The sequence below is a fragment of the Capra hircus genome (genome assembly GCF_001704415.2).
Source record: "Capra hircus breed San Clemente chromosome X unlocalized genomic scaffold, ASM170441v1, whole genome shotgun sequence".
NCBI classification, from domain to species: Eukaryota; Metazoa; Chordata; class Mammalia; order Artiodactyla; family Bovidae; genus Capra; species Capra hircus.
In genome coordinates this window covers 18,112,509-18,126,082 of record NW_017189517.1, presented here as the reverse complement: position 1 = coordinate 18,126,082, position 13,574 = coordinate 18,112,509, and the positions used below count along the sequence as shown (strand labels likewise).

Sequence of the window (13,574 nt, the reverse complement as noted above, 5' to 3'; positions counted from 1 at the left end):
TTACAATATCTCAACCATCCTTTTTAATAACATGATTGAATTATCCTGAAATGTTTTATAATTGTACAGGTCATCATTAACAGTGTTATTTGCCCTGAGTGGGAGTTTGAAGTGTCCTTTTGAAAGAAAAATTAAAGATTATTTTGACCTAGTTCTTTAAAATAAGTAATATTTTATGTCAAGACACTGGTTAATATGTAGAACACAGACAGAAATATTCACCAACTGTCAAAAGAGGCTGAGGAATTATTTCCACTTTAAGATGTCTACAATTCACTAGGTTAGACTAAGAGACATAAACATGAATCAAGTGACTTTTTATTACTTAAATGAACTTTAAAAAATTGCATTAGCCTCTTAAAAACTTTGAGTTTGGACTTAGAAAATTCTGCCTTTTTCTTTCCTGGCCTGTTAATTGGTTGGAAATACTGAAAATACACAGTTATGTATCATGGATGGCAGAAAACACATATGACTAAAATGACAGCTGCTTAAAATAGAAAAAGCAATAAAATGACTGTACTTTTATGACACATTTATAGGCTGGTAATAAAGCTCCTTCCTAATCTCATTCTCTCATCACAGCACCCAAGTGATTTGTGTAATAATTGTTTATCTATCTTTTTAAACCATGGAAAAGCCAGAAGATGGACCTAATGACCCAGCATTCCTTTTTTTATTGTTACCATCCTTCAACTGCATGCACATTCATAGTCATTTTGAAGAAAACCCGGGGTGTTTTAGTCCAATCCCCAAAGCATGTCACTAAATTCTTGTGACAATTGACAAAGAATAGCTAACATGTATTTTTTTCACTAACTGCTTTTAAACAATGTTGAGAACTGGTTGCTTATATAGCATAGTTAAATTAAAACACAGATGGTACGAGGAGGGAGGAGGGTGGGGGGTTCAGGATGGGGAACACCTGTATACCTGTGGCAGATACATGTTGATGTATGGCAAAACCAATACAATATTGTAAAGTAATTAACCTCCAATTAAAAGAAATAAATTTTTTAAAAAAGAAATAAGCCATTTTAAATGAATACTTGGAACCACCCCCCCTCCTAATTAGTCATGTAATATTTTGAGAAAGAAAGTATACTTACATCCACTGAGTGCCTGCTCTCAGGCACTCAGTGTATGTAAACTTATTTAACAGCAATTTCACAACAACATTGTGCGGTAGTTATTTTTATCCCTATTTTTATAGAGGAAGAAACTCAACCTTAGAGATGTTAAGGAGCTTCTCCAGTGACATAACAGCTACTCCATGGCAGAGCCAATATTCAAATGTCCATCTGCCTTGTTCTAACTGTTACATTGCATAGCTTTGAAATAAATGTGGAGAATATGTTTGATAATAATGGTTATATTGTAATACATTGGAGTAGATCTGTGTAACACTATTCATCAAGATAAAGTATGTGTTTAGTTTGTTAAATTGCTTGATTTAACATGCTGGAATAAATTAAATGCATGAGCAATATCAGAATGTACAGAATTGTGTTGATTATATTAATGCTATTTTATAAATTATAGTAATGATTTTCATATAGGAACAATCTATACAAGTATTTAATGGAAGAAAATAAAGTTATTTGCACCCACACATTCATAAAATTATGGGTTTTAAAGCTACAATTTCTGTTTTCCATAACCTCATATATAAAATAATTCAACTACCAAAATTGAAAAATGATATTGCTTCACATTTGAACTATCTGTTGCTAGGTGTAGGGACTGGTAAAGATATTCAGGTGCAAATTACGCTTTAAAAAGAGGACTTAAATATATTTAATTGTATAATATACTTTTAGCTTTAGGTTGTAATACAATCAATTACTTCACTGTGATTTAATATTGACATATTTCTGCTGAAAAAAAAGGCCAGTGACTATGGAAAGCAATTGTATCATTCTACATGTGTAGAAATCTTGCAATATAATTATATTCCTGTTATGTTCCTACTAATCGTTTATGAATGTTTAAGCCTTTTTATTTTTTTCACTTTCAATTTAAATGATACTTTTTTTTGCAGTATTACAGAAAGAATAGGCTAAACCTAGAAATGTATTTATAAGATATAGTGACTATATGAGAAAGTACATCAAAATAAGTTCCTTTTTTTTTTTTACAAGGTGAATCAGCGCTATGTACCTATGATAGCCCTTTAATTCCATATAACCTTGTAGTTCAGGGCTTCCCAGGTGGTGCTGTGCACTGTGCTTAATCACTCAGTTGTGTCCGACTCTTTCTGACCCCATGGACTGTAGCCCACCAGTCTGCTGTCTGCTCTGTCCATGGGGAGTCTCCAGGCAAGAACACTGGAGTGGGTTGCCATGTCCTCCTCCAGGGAATCTTTCCAACCAATGGGTCGAACCAAGTCTTCCACATTGCAGGCAGATTGTTTACCATCTGAGCCACCAGGGAAGCCCACCCCCCACCCCCTCAGGTGGCATTAGTGGTAAAGAACCTGTTTGCCAATGCAGGAGACATAAGAGATGGGATTCTATCTCTGGGTCAGGAAGATCCTCTGGAGGAGGGCATGGCAATCCATTCGAGTATTCTTGCCTGGAGAATCCCATGGACAGAGTAGCCTGGCAGTCCATAGTGTCACAAAGAGTCAGGCACAACTAAAGTGACTTAGCATGCATGCATGACCTTGTAATTCTGTAACCTCTCTGAGCCCATAGTTTTCCTTTATTAACTGTGAAATGGGATAGTAACTACTACTCTGGGCTCCTATGATAATTGCATGATGTAATATACATAAAGAGTAATGAACAGTGTCTAGCAATGAGTAGTTATCTGTTATAAAATCAATTAATATTTTTGCATATAACTCAATATTTTGAAATAAGATTTATGAATGTTTTAAAATCTGATGTAAAATTTGATTTTTAAAATGAATGAAATCTCAATTACATTGCAGCTGCTTATCATATCCTTTTGCTAGCTTCACCAACATTGATCAAAATGACATAGACCTCTCAAGAACATGCCTCCTTTACCATGTCTTACCCAGACTTTCCCTCCTGTGTTTCACTAGTTTCCATCTCAAAGCAGAATGTTTTGATATGACTGCCTGACATGACTATTTTGACGGAAGCATATTGACATAACCATATCCAAATAATCCCTTCAAATATGAAATCACTGTTTTTTCCTTCCATGGGTTGTATATCATAGCAGATTTTTTTAACTATGGCTCTTTATTTTCATATGGACAGTTCAAAGGAAATATCAATAGCTTTTTTTAATGTAAAAAAAAAGAAAGAAAAAAAGCACTACCCCTACACAAACACCTTCCTTGAGAACTTAACATCTGTTATTAGAAGCCTGGGTAAAGGATTCCGTAGTTTAGAAGGGAAATACAGTGCAGATTTCTCTAGAGAGCAGTTATTAAAGAAGTTTGGGGGTAAGAAGTTTAAAGCTAGCTTGGTGGGCTAGCTTGGAGGGTGGGCTTATTTCCCAGGCTCAGTGTGATTTGGGAGAGGTGTCATAGGGCTGGGTATAAGGTATTGGGACAGTGGTCACTGCCCAGAGCCTTGGAACGGATTTTGCTGCCACACAATTCAGGCAACAGAGACTGAGATAACTGAAAATAATCAAGGCACCAACCAACGTTTTAGGATCGTGCATTCATCAGAGGTCCAAAAGGTGTAGGCGTAGGCCATGTCGGGGTAGAGGTGCCGGAAACTGTCATTGAGTGGCACAGCCTGCAGCAGTTTCCCGAAGCCTTGCTGCTCTTGTGGAGTGAAGCCAGCATTCTTTCTATTTCCCTTTGGGTTGTGAAGGGCAATTTCTTCATGAGCCATGTTGAGGTCCCCACAGAGTACAAGGGGCTTGTGGGATGCCAAACCCTTCAGAAATTTGCAAAAGGCTTCATCCCAGTGCTGGCGGTACTTCAGGCGCACCAGACCTCCTCCTGCATTAGGCACATAGGCTGTCACGAGCACAAATGCATCATATTCAGCCACAATCACTCGGCCTTCCTGATCATGTTGTTCCTCACCAATGCCATAGGAGATTTTGAGTGGGCGCTGACAGGAGAGGAGGCCCACACCACTGTACCCTTCCTTGTCTGAAGGAGCTGACCAGTACTGATGGGATAACCCAGACAGCTCTTGAAGTTCAACTGGTAGTTTGTTCTCTGAACATTTGGTCTCTTGGAGGCACAGGATATCTGGGGCTTCTTCCTTTACCCAATCTAAACATTTCTTCTTAATCCAGGTTTGAAGCCCATCCACATTCCACGAGCAGAACTTGAGTGTGGCTGATTTGCCACTGGGTGAGGTTTTCTGATCTGGGGGGGTCTTCATACAGAACTGCGCCCTCTCCTGCCACCTCTTTTTCGCTCCTGCCTTACCCTTCTTGGCCTCTGGCTCGGTCTTGGGCTCTTCCCCGTCTTCGACCACCACTCCCTTTGTCCTATGTTTCAGGCATCACTGTAACGAACGCCCTTCTGCACCAGTTCCACGTCGCCCGCTGAAGCAGTATTTTGATTGCATTGGTTGCTTCAGTCCCTGTCTGGCTCCTCCTTAACCCAGCACAAAGAATCCGTCTCAGATATTCTTGAACCTAGTTGTCTCTCTACCACCCAGACTGCATGGTTCTTTCTCTCCCAGTTTTACTCATATTTAAATTGTTTGATTTTTTTTTTCATTGAAATGCATTACTTTTATAGTCATAAAAAAGAGAACTAGTTTTAAAATGCATACAATTGAGTTAGCCTCCGAGGGGACGGGTGATTTTTATCTTCCAAAATCATCATTATAAGAGTGCATAATGTATGTATATCACTGTGGAAACTGTTAGAAGAATTATTCTCATCCATCATCCCCCGTGTCTTATGGGGTTAGCAAAATCAAGAAACCTACCAAAAACAAATAGCCATTTAAAAACCATTTTCTACTGGAAAACAGGACAAATTCTATGATAACAAGGCTAAGTCTGTATATCACTAGAGATTAAGTATGACCATTGTAACTGTGAGAGATCATATAATTTGAAATGGTGGCCAGCAAACAAAATGAATTATGACTGATACTCCTTTGTGAGAAAAGCATGTGTGATAACCATGTGGCTCCTAGTTTTATGTCATGTGGATGCCAGATGGTGCCTAAGGCCAACCTCATCTTTTACTCCATTTCCAAGCTTCTTGTCATCTCATACACCTGGGATATAGATCAGGGGTGGGGTGAGGCTCAAAGATAGGCTGAGGATGACTGCTTTACATAACCCGAATATTTAATAATTTTGTTGCTTAGTCCTTGTCACATTATTAAAGTATAATGTACGCTCTTCCTTTCTTTTTAGTATACTTGTCTCCTCTCTCTACCAAAATATCAAGTGTTAGATAGTTGTGCTACAGATTGGGATTTTGTCTGTATGTGTGTATGTTCGTGAGTAGGGATAGAGTAGAGAATGATGTATGCAGTTGGTATAAGATGCTGAGAATCATTTTCCTTGATTTTTTAGAAATTTTGATTTCCTGTTTCTGTGAAATAATAAAGAATATTAAAATGTGCTTTCAAACTAAAAATTAATCTCTATGCAAAGAGAATTTCTTAGAAAATGCAGTGGAAAGGCCAGAACATTGGGAAGAGATACAGCGATTCGGAGAGATATTTGTGTTTAAAAAAGAAAAAAAACAGGCCCTTTTTTTGCAAGCAGCCTGCCTGACTTTAGTTATATAGTAATAGACAAAGATTTGAGTGAGTAGAATGACAATAGGAAATATTAATATGTATATATATATATATATATATAACTGAATCACTCTGCTGTACACCTGAAACTAACACAACATTGTAAATCAGTACTTAAATACTTTAATAAAGAGAAAAGAAAATACCAATATGGAACAGGCTCTACTTTATAAGGCCACATTGGTCTGGCCTATCCCATACAACAGGCAGATGTTCAGATAGTGTCAGTAATTAAGCATTTGATGAGGATCTATGAGCAGTGTGTTTTTATAATATAATGGATGCAGGCATTTTGATTCCTGTCTTTGATGGCTTTCAATCTAGAGGGAACCATAAGACATGCTGACATACAACTTATTGTAAAGAAGAAAAAAATTTTAATATTGCTTAGACTGATATTTAAATAGTGTTAGTGCATAGAACTCATATTATCTGGATCAGTCCAAAAAAGTTCTCTGAACCAAATGAACCTTAAGATGAAATTTCTAGTAAAGAGTTTTGTTACTCTTACTTTTGAACCAGACTTATTAAAGACTGCTCAAGGAACTCTGCAATCTGTATTATCTTCTAAGCCCAGAGAGGAAGATTGCTGTCATAAGAAAAAGTTCATGAAGAGAGACTGTTGGAGGCTCTGGTTGGGTTTAGTACATGCTGATTTTATGGCAGCAGTATTTCATCAACTGGTACTATAAAGACTATTACACACTACTCACACGATTAGAAGATAACAACCATTCATTTCCATTTTGATCATCTTCATTATTTCTAGGATATTTGTAACTTATAGGATAACCTGATTAAATTTAGTCCCTTGAATCAAAAGGAATTCTAGATTATTTCCTTTTTAATTCTGGGAGAATTTAAGCCATCTGTTGCCTTGAAGCAGAGAGATTTAGCAATCAGGCACAGCAGTAAGAAGATATTTGTCTAGGGATGCTATTAATTAACAAACTTGGAAAGCATTCTGCATTTCTTACCTTAAAGTCAAAGCACCCTAACAAGTACATTGGACACTTAGATGATTAAACTTGTCTTGGATCAGATGCTCTTTATGTTCTGCTTTGGATATACAGAATAAAATGTGAATAGAATGTATTAGATCCATTACCATAAAAAGAAAAAGGTACTAAATGATAAAATTGTTGATTCTGAGATACCAAATAAGTGTGCATTTATAAAACCTGAATATTTCTAAATAAATATGATGATATTTTCACATAATCCTTTTTCTCTTATAAGTAACTCTCCTGGCATTTCTTCTAATGAACTACTAAATTTAAATTTGAAAATTTGTGCAACAAATTTTGAGGGAACTGAAAGACATTTTTTGTTTCTTCTTAAATCAACTTTATTTAGGTATAATTACATATAATAAAATTCACCCATTTTAAGTACATGCATTAGTGACTTTTCACAAATACATAACCCGTAAAAATCACCACCACTATTCAAGACTGAGGATGTTTCCATAACCCCTTAACATAGATTTTTTTTTTTTCCCATTCCTGGTCAATTCTGTCCTATCCCCAATCTCATTGATCTGGGAATCATTGATCTGCTTTCTGTCACCATAGATTAAATTTACCTTTTGTAGAATTTAATGTTAGTGACATTGTATAGTATTTCAGTTCAGTTCAGTAGCCCAGTCGTGTCTGACTCTTTGCGACCCCATGGACTGCAGCATACCAGGCTTCCTTGTCCATCACCAACTCCTGGAGCTTGCTCAAACTCATGTCCATTGAGCTGGTGATGTCATCCAACCATCTCATCCTCTGTCGTCCCCTTCTCCTCCTGCCTTCAATCTTTCCCAGCATCAGGGTCTTTTCCAGTGAGTCAGTTCTTCGCATCAGGTGGCCAAAGGATTGGAGTTTCAGCTTCAGCATCAGTCCTTTCAGTGCATACTCAGTACTGATTTCCTTTAGGATTGGCTGGTTGGATCACCTTTCAGTCCAAGGGACTCTCAAGAGTCTTCTCCAATACCACAGTTCAAAAGCATCATTTACTCTTCTGTATATGACTTCTTTCACTTAGAATGAGGTTTTTGGAGAGTTTGCTTTGAGGGATAATTGACAAATTAAAAATTCTATATATTTAAGGTGTACACGTTGATGTTTTGATATATGCCTGCACTGTGAAATAGCACAGTCAAGTTATTAACATACTTACCACCTCACAAAGCTGCCATTTTCCCTGTCATTCCTTCCTTTGTTCCTTCCTCCCTCCCTCTCACTTTCCCTCCCTCCCTCCCTTTCCTTCATTCCTTTCTGTGAGAATACTTAAGATCTTCCCTTTAAGCAAATTTCAAATATTCAATAGAGTAGCTATGTGCTTCCCAGGTGGCTCAGATGGTAAAGAATCTGCCTGTAATGCGGGAGACCCAGGTTCGATCCCTGGGTTGGGAAGATCCCCTGGAGAACGGAATGGCAACCCACTTCACTATTCTTGCCTGGAGTATCCCCATGGACAGAGGTGCCTACAGTCCATGGGGTCGCAGAGTCAGACACCTCTGAGTGGCTTAAGCACAGCACAGAACAGGAGTGTAGACATCTCTTTGAGATCTGGATTTCTCTTCTTTGGATTTATACCCAGAAGTAGGATTGCCAGATCATAAAGTAGTTCTATTTTAATATTTTGAGGAACCTTCATACTATCTTCAAAAATGGTTGTGCCAATTTACATTCCTAGCAACAGAGTACCAGGGTTCTGTTAGTTCTCTCTGTATCCTCGTCAGTACTTATCCCTTGCCGTTTTTGCTAATAGTCTTCCTAAGAAGTATGAGGTGGTATCTTAATGTGATTTAGCTTCAGATTTCCCTGATGATTAGTGACACTGAGCACTTTTTCATGTAACTGTCAGCCATTTGTATGTCTTCTTTGAAGAAATGTTTATACTCAGATTTTTTTTCAGACACTTTTTGCTAGTCAATTGTATGAGTTATATATATATATAATTTTTATGTTAGATATAAATTTTATATATTTACATATATAGGTCTTCCCTGGTGGCCAAGTCGGTAAAGAGTCTGCCTGCAATGTGGGAGACCTGGGTTCAATCCCTGGGTTAGGAAGACCCCCTGGAGAAGGGAATGGCAACCAACTCCAATATTCTTGCCTGGAGAATTCTGTGGACAGAGGAGCCTGGTGGGCTATAGTCCATGGGGTCGCAAAGAGTTGGACAAGACTTAGTGACTAATGCTTTTAACTTTTCATATATATATATAATTTATATGTTAAATATAAATTATATATATTTACATATAAATATATGTAGGATACTAACCCCTTATCAAATAGATGGTTTGAAAATACCTTCTCCCATTCCATAGGTTGTTTTTTAATTTTGTTGAATTTCTGTCCTCAAGTGCTTCCAGGGTACATAAATAAGTTAAGAATATCCAGTCTAGACTTTAACATCAAGCAGACTAGAATTGGAGTCCCAGCTCTTCTATTTACCACCTTTTTACTTTTGCAAGTTCTTTTACCACCCTAAACCATTACTTCCTCAATTTAGAATTAGTGATAGTACTTCATGGTGGATTTATTATTATTTCTAGGATTGAATAAGATTTTATATATATATATGTATACATATACATATATATATATGAAGTGCTTTTACAGTAATGACTGCCACATAGATATTTCTCTCAAATGTTGGTCCCTTTCTTCTCTTCTGTCCCTCTAAGAATTGACTTTATTCTTTAATACACTTCTTTCTGTACATCCCATCCATGAAAATGAAAGTGAAGTTGCTCAGTCATGTCCGACTCTTTGCAACCCCATGGACTGTAGCCTACCAGGCTTCTCTGTCCATGGGATTTTCCAGGCAAGAATACTGGAGGGGGTTGCCATTTCCTTCTCCAGGAAATCTTCCCAACTCAGGGATTGAACCCAGGTCTCCCACATTGTAAGCAGATGCTTTACCATTTAAGCAACCAGGGAAGTCCAGGGAAGATCCCATCCATGGGAATCTCCTAAAAATACCTTTTGGACCATGGTATACCCTGCCACACAGCGTCCAGTGGTGCCTTATTATCTACTGGGTGAAGTCCAAACTTCAAATTCAAAATTCAAGGTCCTCTACAATCTGAACCCAGCTGTTTCCTTCCTACCACTACATGAATATTTCACTCAAGTTCAATTAGTGGACACCAGGGTTTCTTCAGTCTGTCAGAGGGCTTGTTGTTTAAGAGTAGGGAGGTTTGGTCTTGTAGGGGTGGATGGTAGTGTGATGATGGAAGTTCTGATAGCATTTCAGAGAGGAGATGACAGGATTGAGAAAAAAATTGTCTTTTTCATTCTGCTCCCTTTTCTCATTAAAATATCCTTCAATGAAGTGTGCCCAGGTTATCTCAGCTAGGAAATATTTCTTTAAAAGACCAGTTACTGCACATCAACTCTGTGTAAGATATTACCTTAGCAATGAGGACCAAAGTGACCTGAGAGTTCATCACAAATAGGAAACAGACTTGAAAACAGATAATTTTAAAAAATTGTAATATGATATAGTGCTGAGCATGGCATCCAGTCCCATCACTTCATGGCAAATAGATGGGGAAACAGTGGAAACAGTGGCTGACTATTTTTTGGGGGCACCAAAATCACTGCAGATGGTGATTGCAGCCATGGAATTAAAAGAAACTTACTCCTTGGAAGGAAAGTTATGACCAACATAGATAGCATATTAAAAAGCAGAGGCATTACTTTGCCAACAAAGGTCCATCTAGTCAAGGCTATGGTTTTTCCAGTGGTCATGTATGGATGTGAGAGTTGGACTGTGAAGAAAGCTGAACACCGAAGAATTGATGCATTTGAACTGTGGTATTGGAGAAGACTCTTGAGAGTCCCTTGGACTGCAAGGAGATCCAACCAGTCCTTCCTAAAGGAGATAAGTCCTGGGTGTTCATTGGAAGGACTGGTGTTGAATAAAGGTAAGACACGGAGAACATTTGAGACAGAGGGAACAGAAAATACAGTGGGATAGAGGATGTGAAAGGATTCCATGGGTTCAGGGAATCATACAAAATCTGATGAGGCTTCAGTATAGAACTGGGGCAAAGATTGAGTGGAAAATGAGAAATGAGGCTCTGAAGGTAGATCAGAGTCAGTCTGTGGTTCTTATATTACGATAATAATTGCAATAATAATTTATTGAACACCTACTATGTATTAGGTGCTCTGTAAAGTGCTATATATACATTGCTTTTTCCAAAGATTTCTATCAGCCATGTGACATATAAGGAATATCATTATTCCCATTTTTTCATTGAGGAAACTGAGGCAGAAAGTAAGTAGTTGCCCAAGGTCACCAACTGAAAAGGCAAAGCTAAGACTGAAATCCAGGTGTGAATAACCACCGAGTTCATGAACATGAATGTACGAGGCATTGATGGTAGCAACATAGATGTAGAGCAGAGGGAGTTGCATCCTCTGAGGCATCCTGTGAGGTAGAAAGATAGTGTTGTTGGGGCCTGATGTTGAGGGATAAACCAGAGTGAGGCATAGAGGGTGATTCTAAGGTTTCTGGCTGGGGAGATGTGGTTTTGGGAACATGGTTAACCCATTTGTGGACATGGAGAATTTAGGAAGGAGAAGAGTGAGAGGCGTTAATGAATTTGAATTTGGATGTTTCATAAACTTCAGGATCTTCCAGTAGATTGAAGCTGTTCACTAGAGATTTACAAATACAGATGGCGAGATCTGGACTGGATAGACAGATCTGGAATCAATCACCATGTTGACAATAATAGAAGTTGAGTCATGAATATAATTACCCAGGGAGAATGTATAAAAGTAAAAGAGCAGAGCATCAAGAATAGATTGTCCCTTCCTTGGAAAATTTTTAACATATTCCTTGCTAACTAGCATAAACTTCCTAGTGTTATATAGAGACTTTTTTTGTAATCTCTCTGATGCCTGTTGGATTATCAACTACTTGAAGACAGAGACTGTCCTGAGTAATTTCTGCAAGCATTTAGCAGAAAGCCTTGTGCAGAGTGTGAATTCATTACATTGGATTGTCCTGGTACACTGGATGGTTTTAGAGACAGGACTGTGAGAAACCATAAATAAGGGGCTTTCAGTGAGAGCTGTGTATTGGGAGCAGTGGAACTGAGGAGAAGGTGTCAATATCTCCATCCATACCAAGAGTTGGGCTATTTCCCTCATTTAAAGTTGGAAATATAGTCATTTCCCAAAGTACAAATTTTGTGCTTTGTTAAGCAAAGATTCTCAGGCTTGGTGTATGATAGAACTAATTAGGGCAGAGAGAAATCTTCCAATTTGAGCTTTCACATTCTGAAGAAAACTTCTGATTGTAATAAATGACAAACAGTTCTTTTTTTAATTGAAGGAGAGTTGATTTACAATATTGTGTTAGTTTCTGATGTACAGCAAATTGATTCAGCTATATGCATACATATATATATTCTTTTAAAATTATTTTTCATTATAGGTTATTATAAGATATTGACCAAACTGAGTTTTTGTTTTAAAATTTAGGAATAATATTTCAACTATGCCTCACACTGCTACTGCTTAAATGAACTATTCACTGATTATTCTGGGATTTGAGAAGACTCAGGGCACCAAATAAAAGCTGACTATTGTTATTTAATTGTTGGTAAAAGACACAATCAATACTTGATTACTCTAAATTGGTACATCCAGCCATGCAGATCTTTAACCTCAGATTAATTAAATGTAGGACCATGACCCAACCTACAACAGTAATCTTTAGTAATAGAGAATTAACTGATGTAAAGTCCATTTGTAAAGCATGTAGTTGTGCTGATGCCCAAGCTAGTTTTCTACCTATCATTCTGTCTGAACTATCAGCAGAGTTATGGCAAGCAGAGTGTTAACATTGGCATTTCAGAGCTCCTTCCCCTTCTCCCTATTCCTACTACCCGTTTTTACCACAGTTCATAAACCAGATATTTCTACACCCAGTGGTATTTTGCATCTTAGTGAAGATTGTTTCCTTCCTTAAAATCCCAAATATTTTTACAAATTGCCATTTCTCATGTCCGAAAATATTCATTAAATCATTCAAAATGTAACACTTGTGTATTGGGTACCTGCTATGTGTCAGGTACTATACTACTACACTCAGCATTAGGGATGTCGTGGGGAACAAAACTGACAAGTAACCTGACTATACCTCCTGTAATGAGACAAATACATAATAGACAAACAAAGCATAGGTAAGTGAGATAATTTTAGATTAGTGTCATGTAGACAATAGAAGTGAAAAGCAAAGGAGAAAAGGAAAGACATATCCATTTGAATGCAGAGTTCCAAAGAATAGCAAGGAGAGATAAGAAAGCCTTCCTCAGTGATAAATGCAAAGAAATAGAGGAAAACAATAGGATGGGAAGGATTGGAGAGATCTTCAAGAAAATTAGAGATACCGAGGGATGTTCATGCAAAGATTGGCTCAATAAAGGACAGAAAAGGTAGGGACCTAAAAGAAGCAGAAGATATTAAGAAGAGGTGGCAAGAATACACAGAAGAACTGTACAAAAAAGATCTTCACGACCCAGATAATCATGATGGTGTGATCACTCACCTAGAACCAGATATCCTGGAATGCGAAGTCAAGTGGCCCTTAGGAAGCATCACTACGAACAAAGCTAGTGGAGGTGATGAAACTCCAGTTGAGCTATTTCAAATCCTGAAAGATTATGCTGTGAGAGTGCTGCACTCAATATGTCAGCAAATTTGGAAAATTCAGCAATGGCCACAGGACTGGAAAAGGTCAGTTTTCATTCCAGTCCCAAAGAAAGGCAATGCAAAAGAATGCTCAGACTACTGCACAATTGCACTCATCTCACATGCTAGTAAAGTAATGCTCAAAATT

The 13,574-nt window shown here is 37.6% G+C and overlaps 1 protein-coding gene and 1 pseudogene across 1 annotated transcript in view; one reads left to right on the top strand and one right to left on the bottom strand.

The window, feature by feature from the left end:
• The window catches only part of TENM1 (teneurin transmembrane protein 1), a 986,510-nt gene that overhangs the window by 88,307 nt on the left and 884,629 nt on the right, over positions 1 to 13,574 (top strand). The window lies entirely within an intron of this gene.
• LOC102185904 overlaps positions 3,376 to 13,574 on the bottom strand; it is a 34,259-nt pseudogene continuing 24,060 nt past the window's right edge.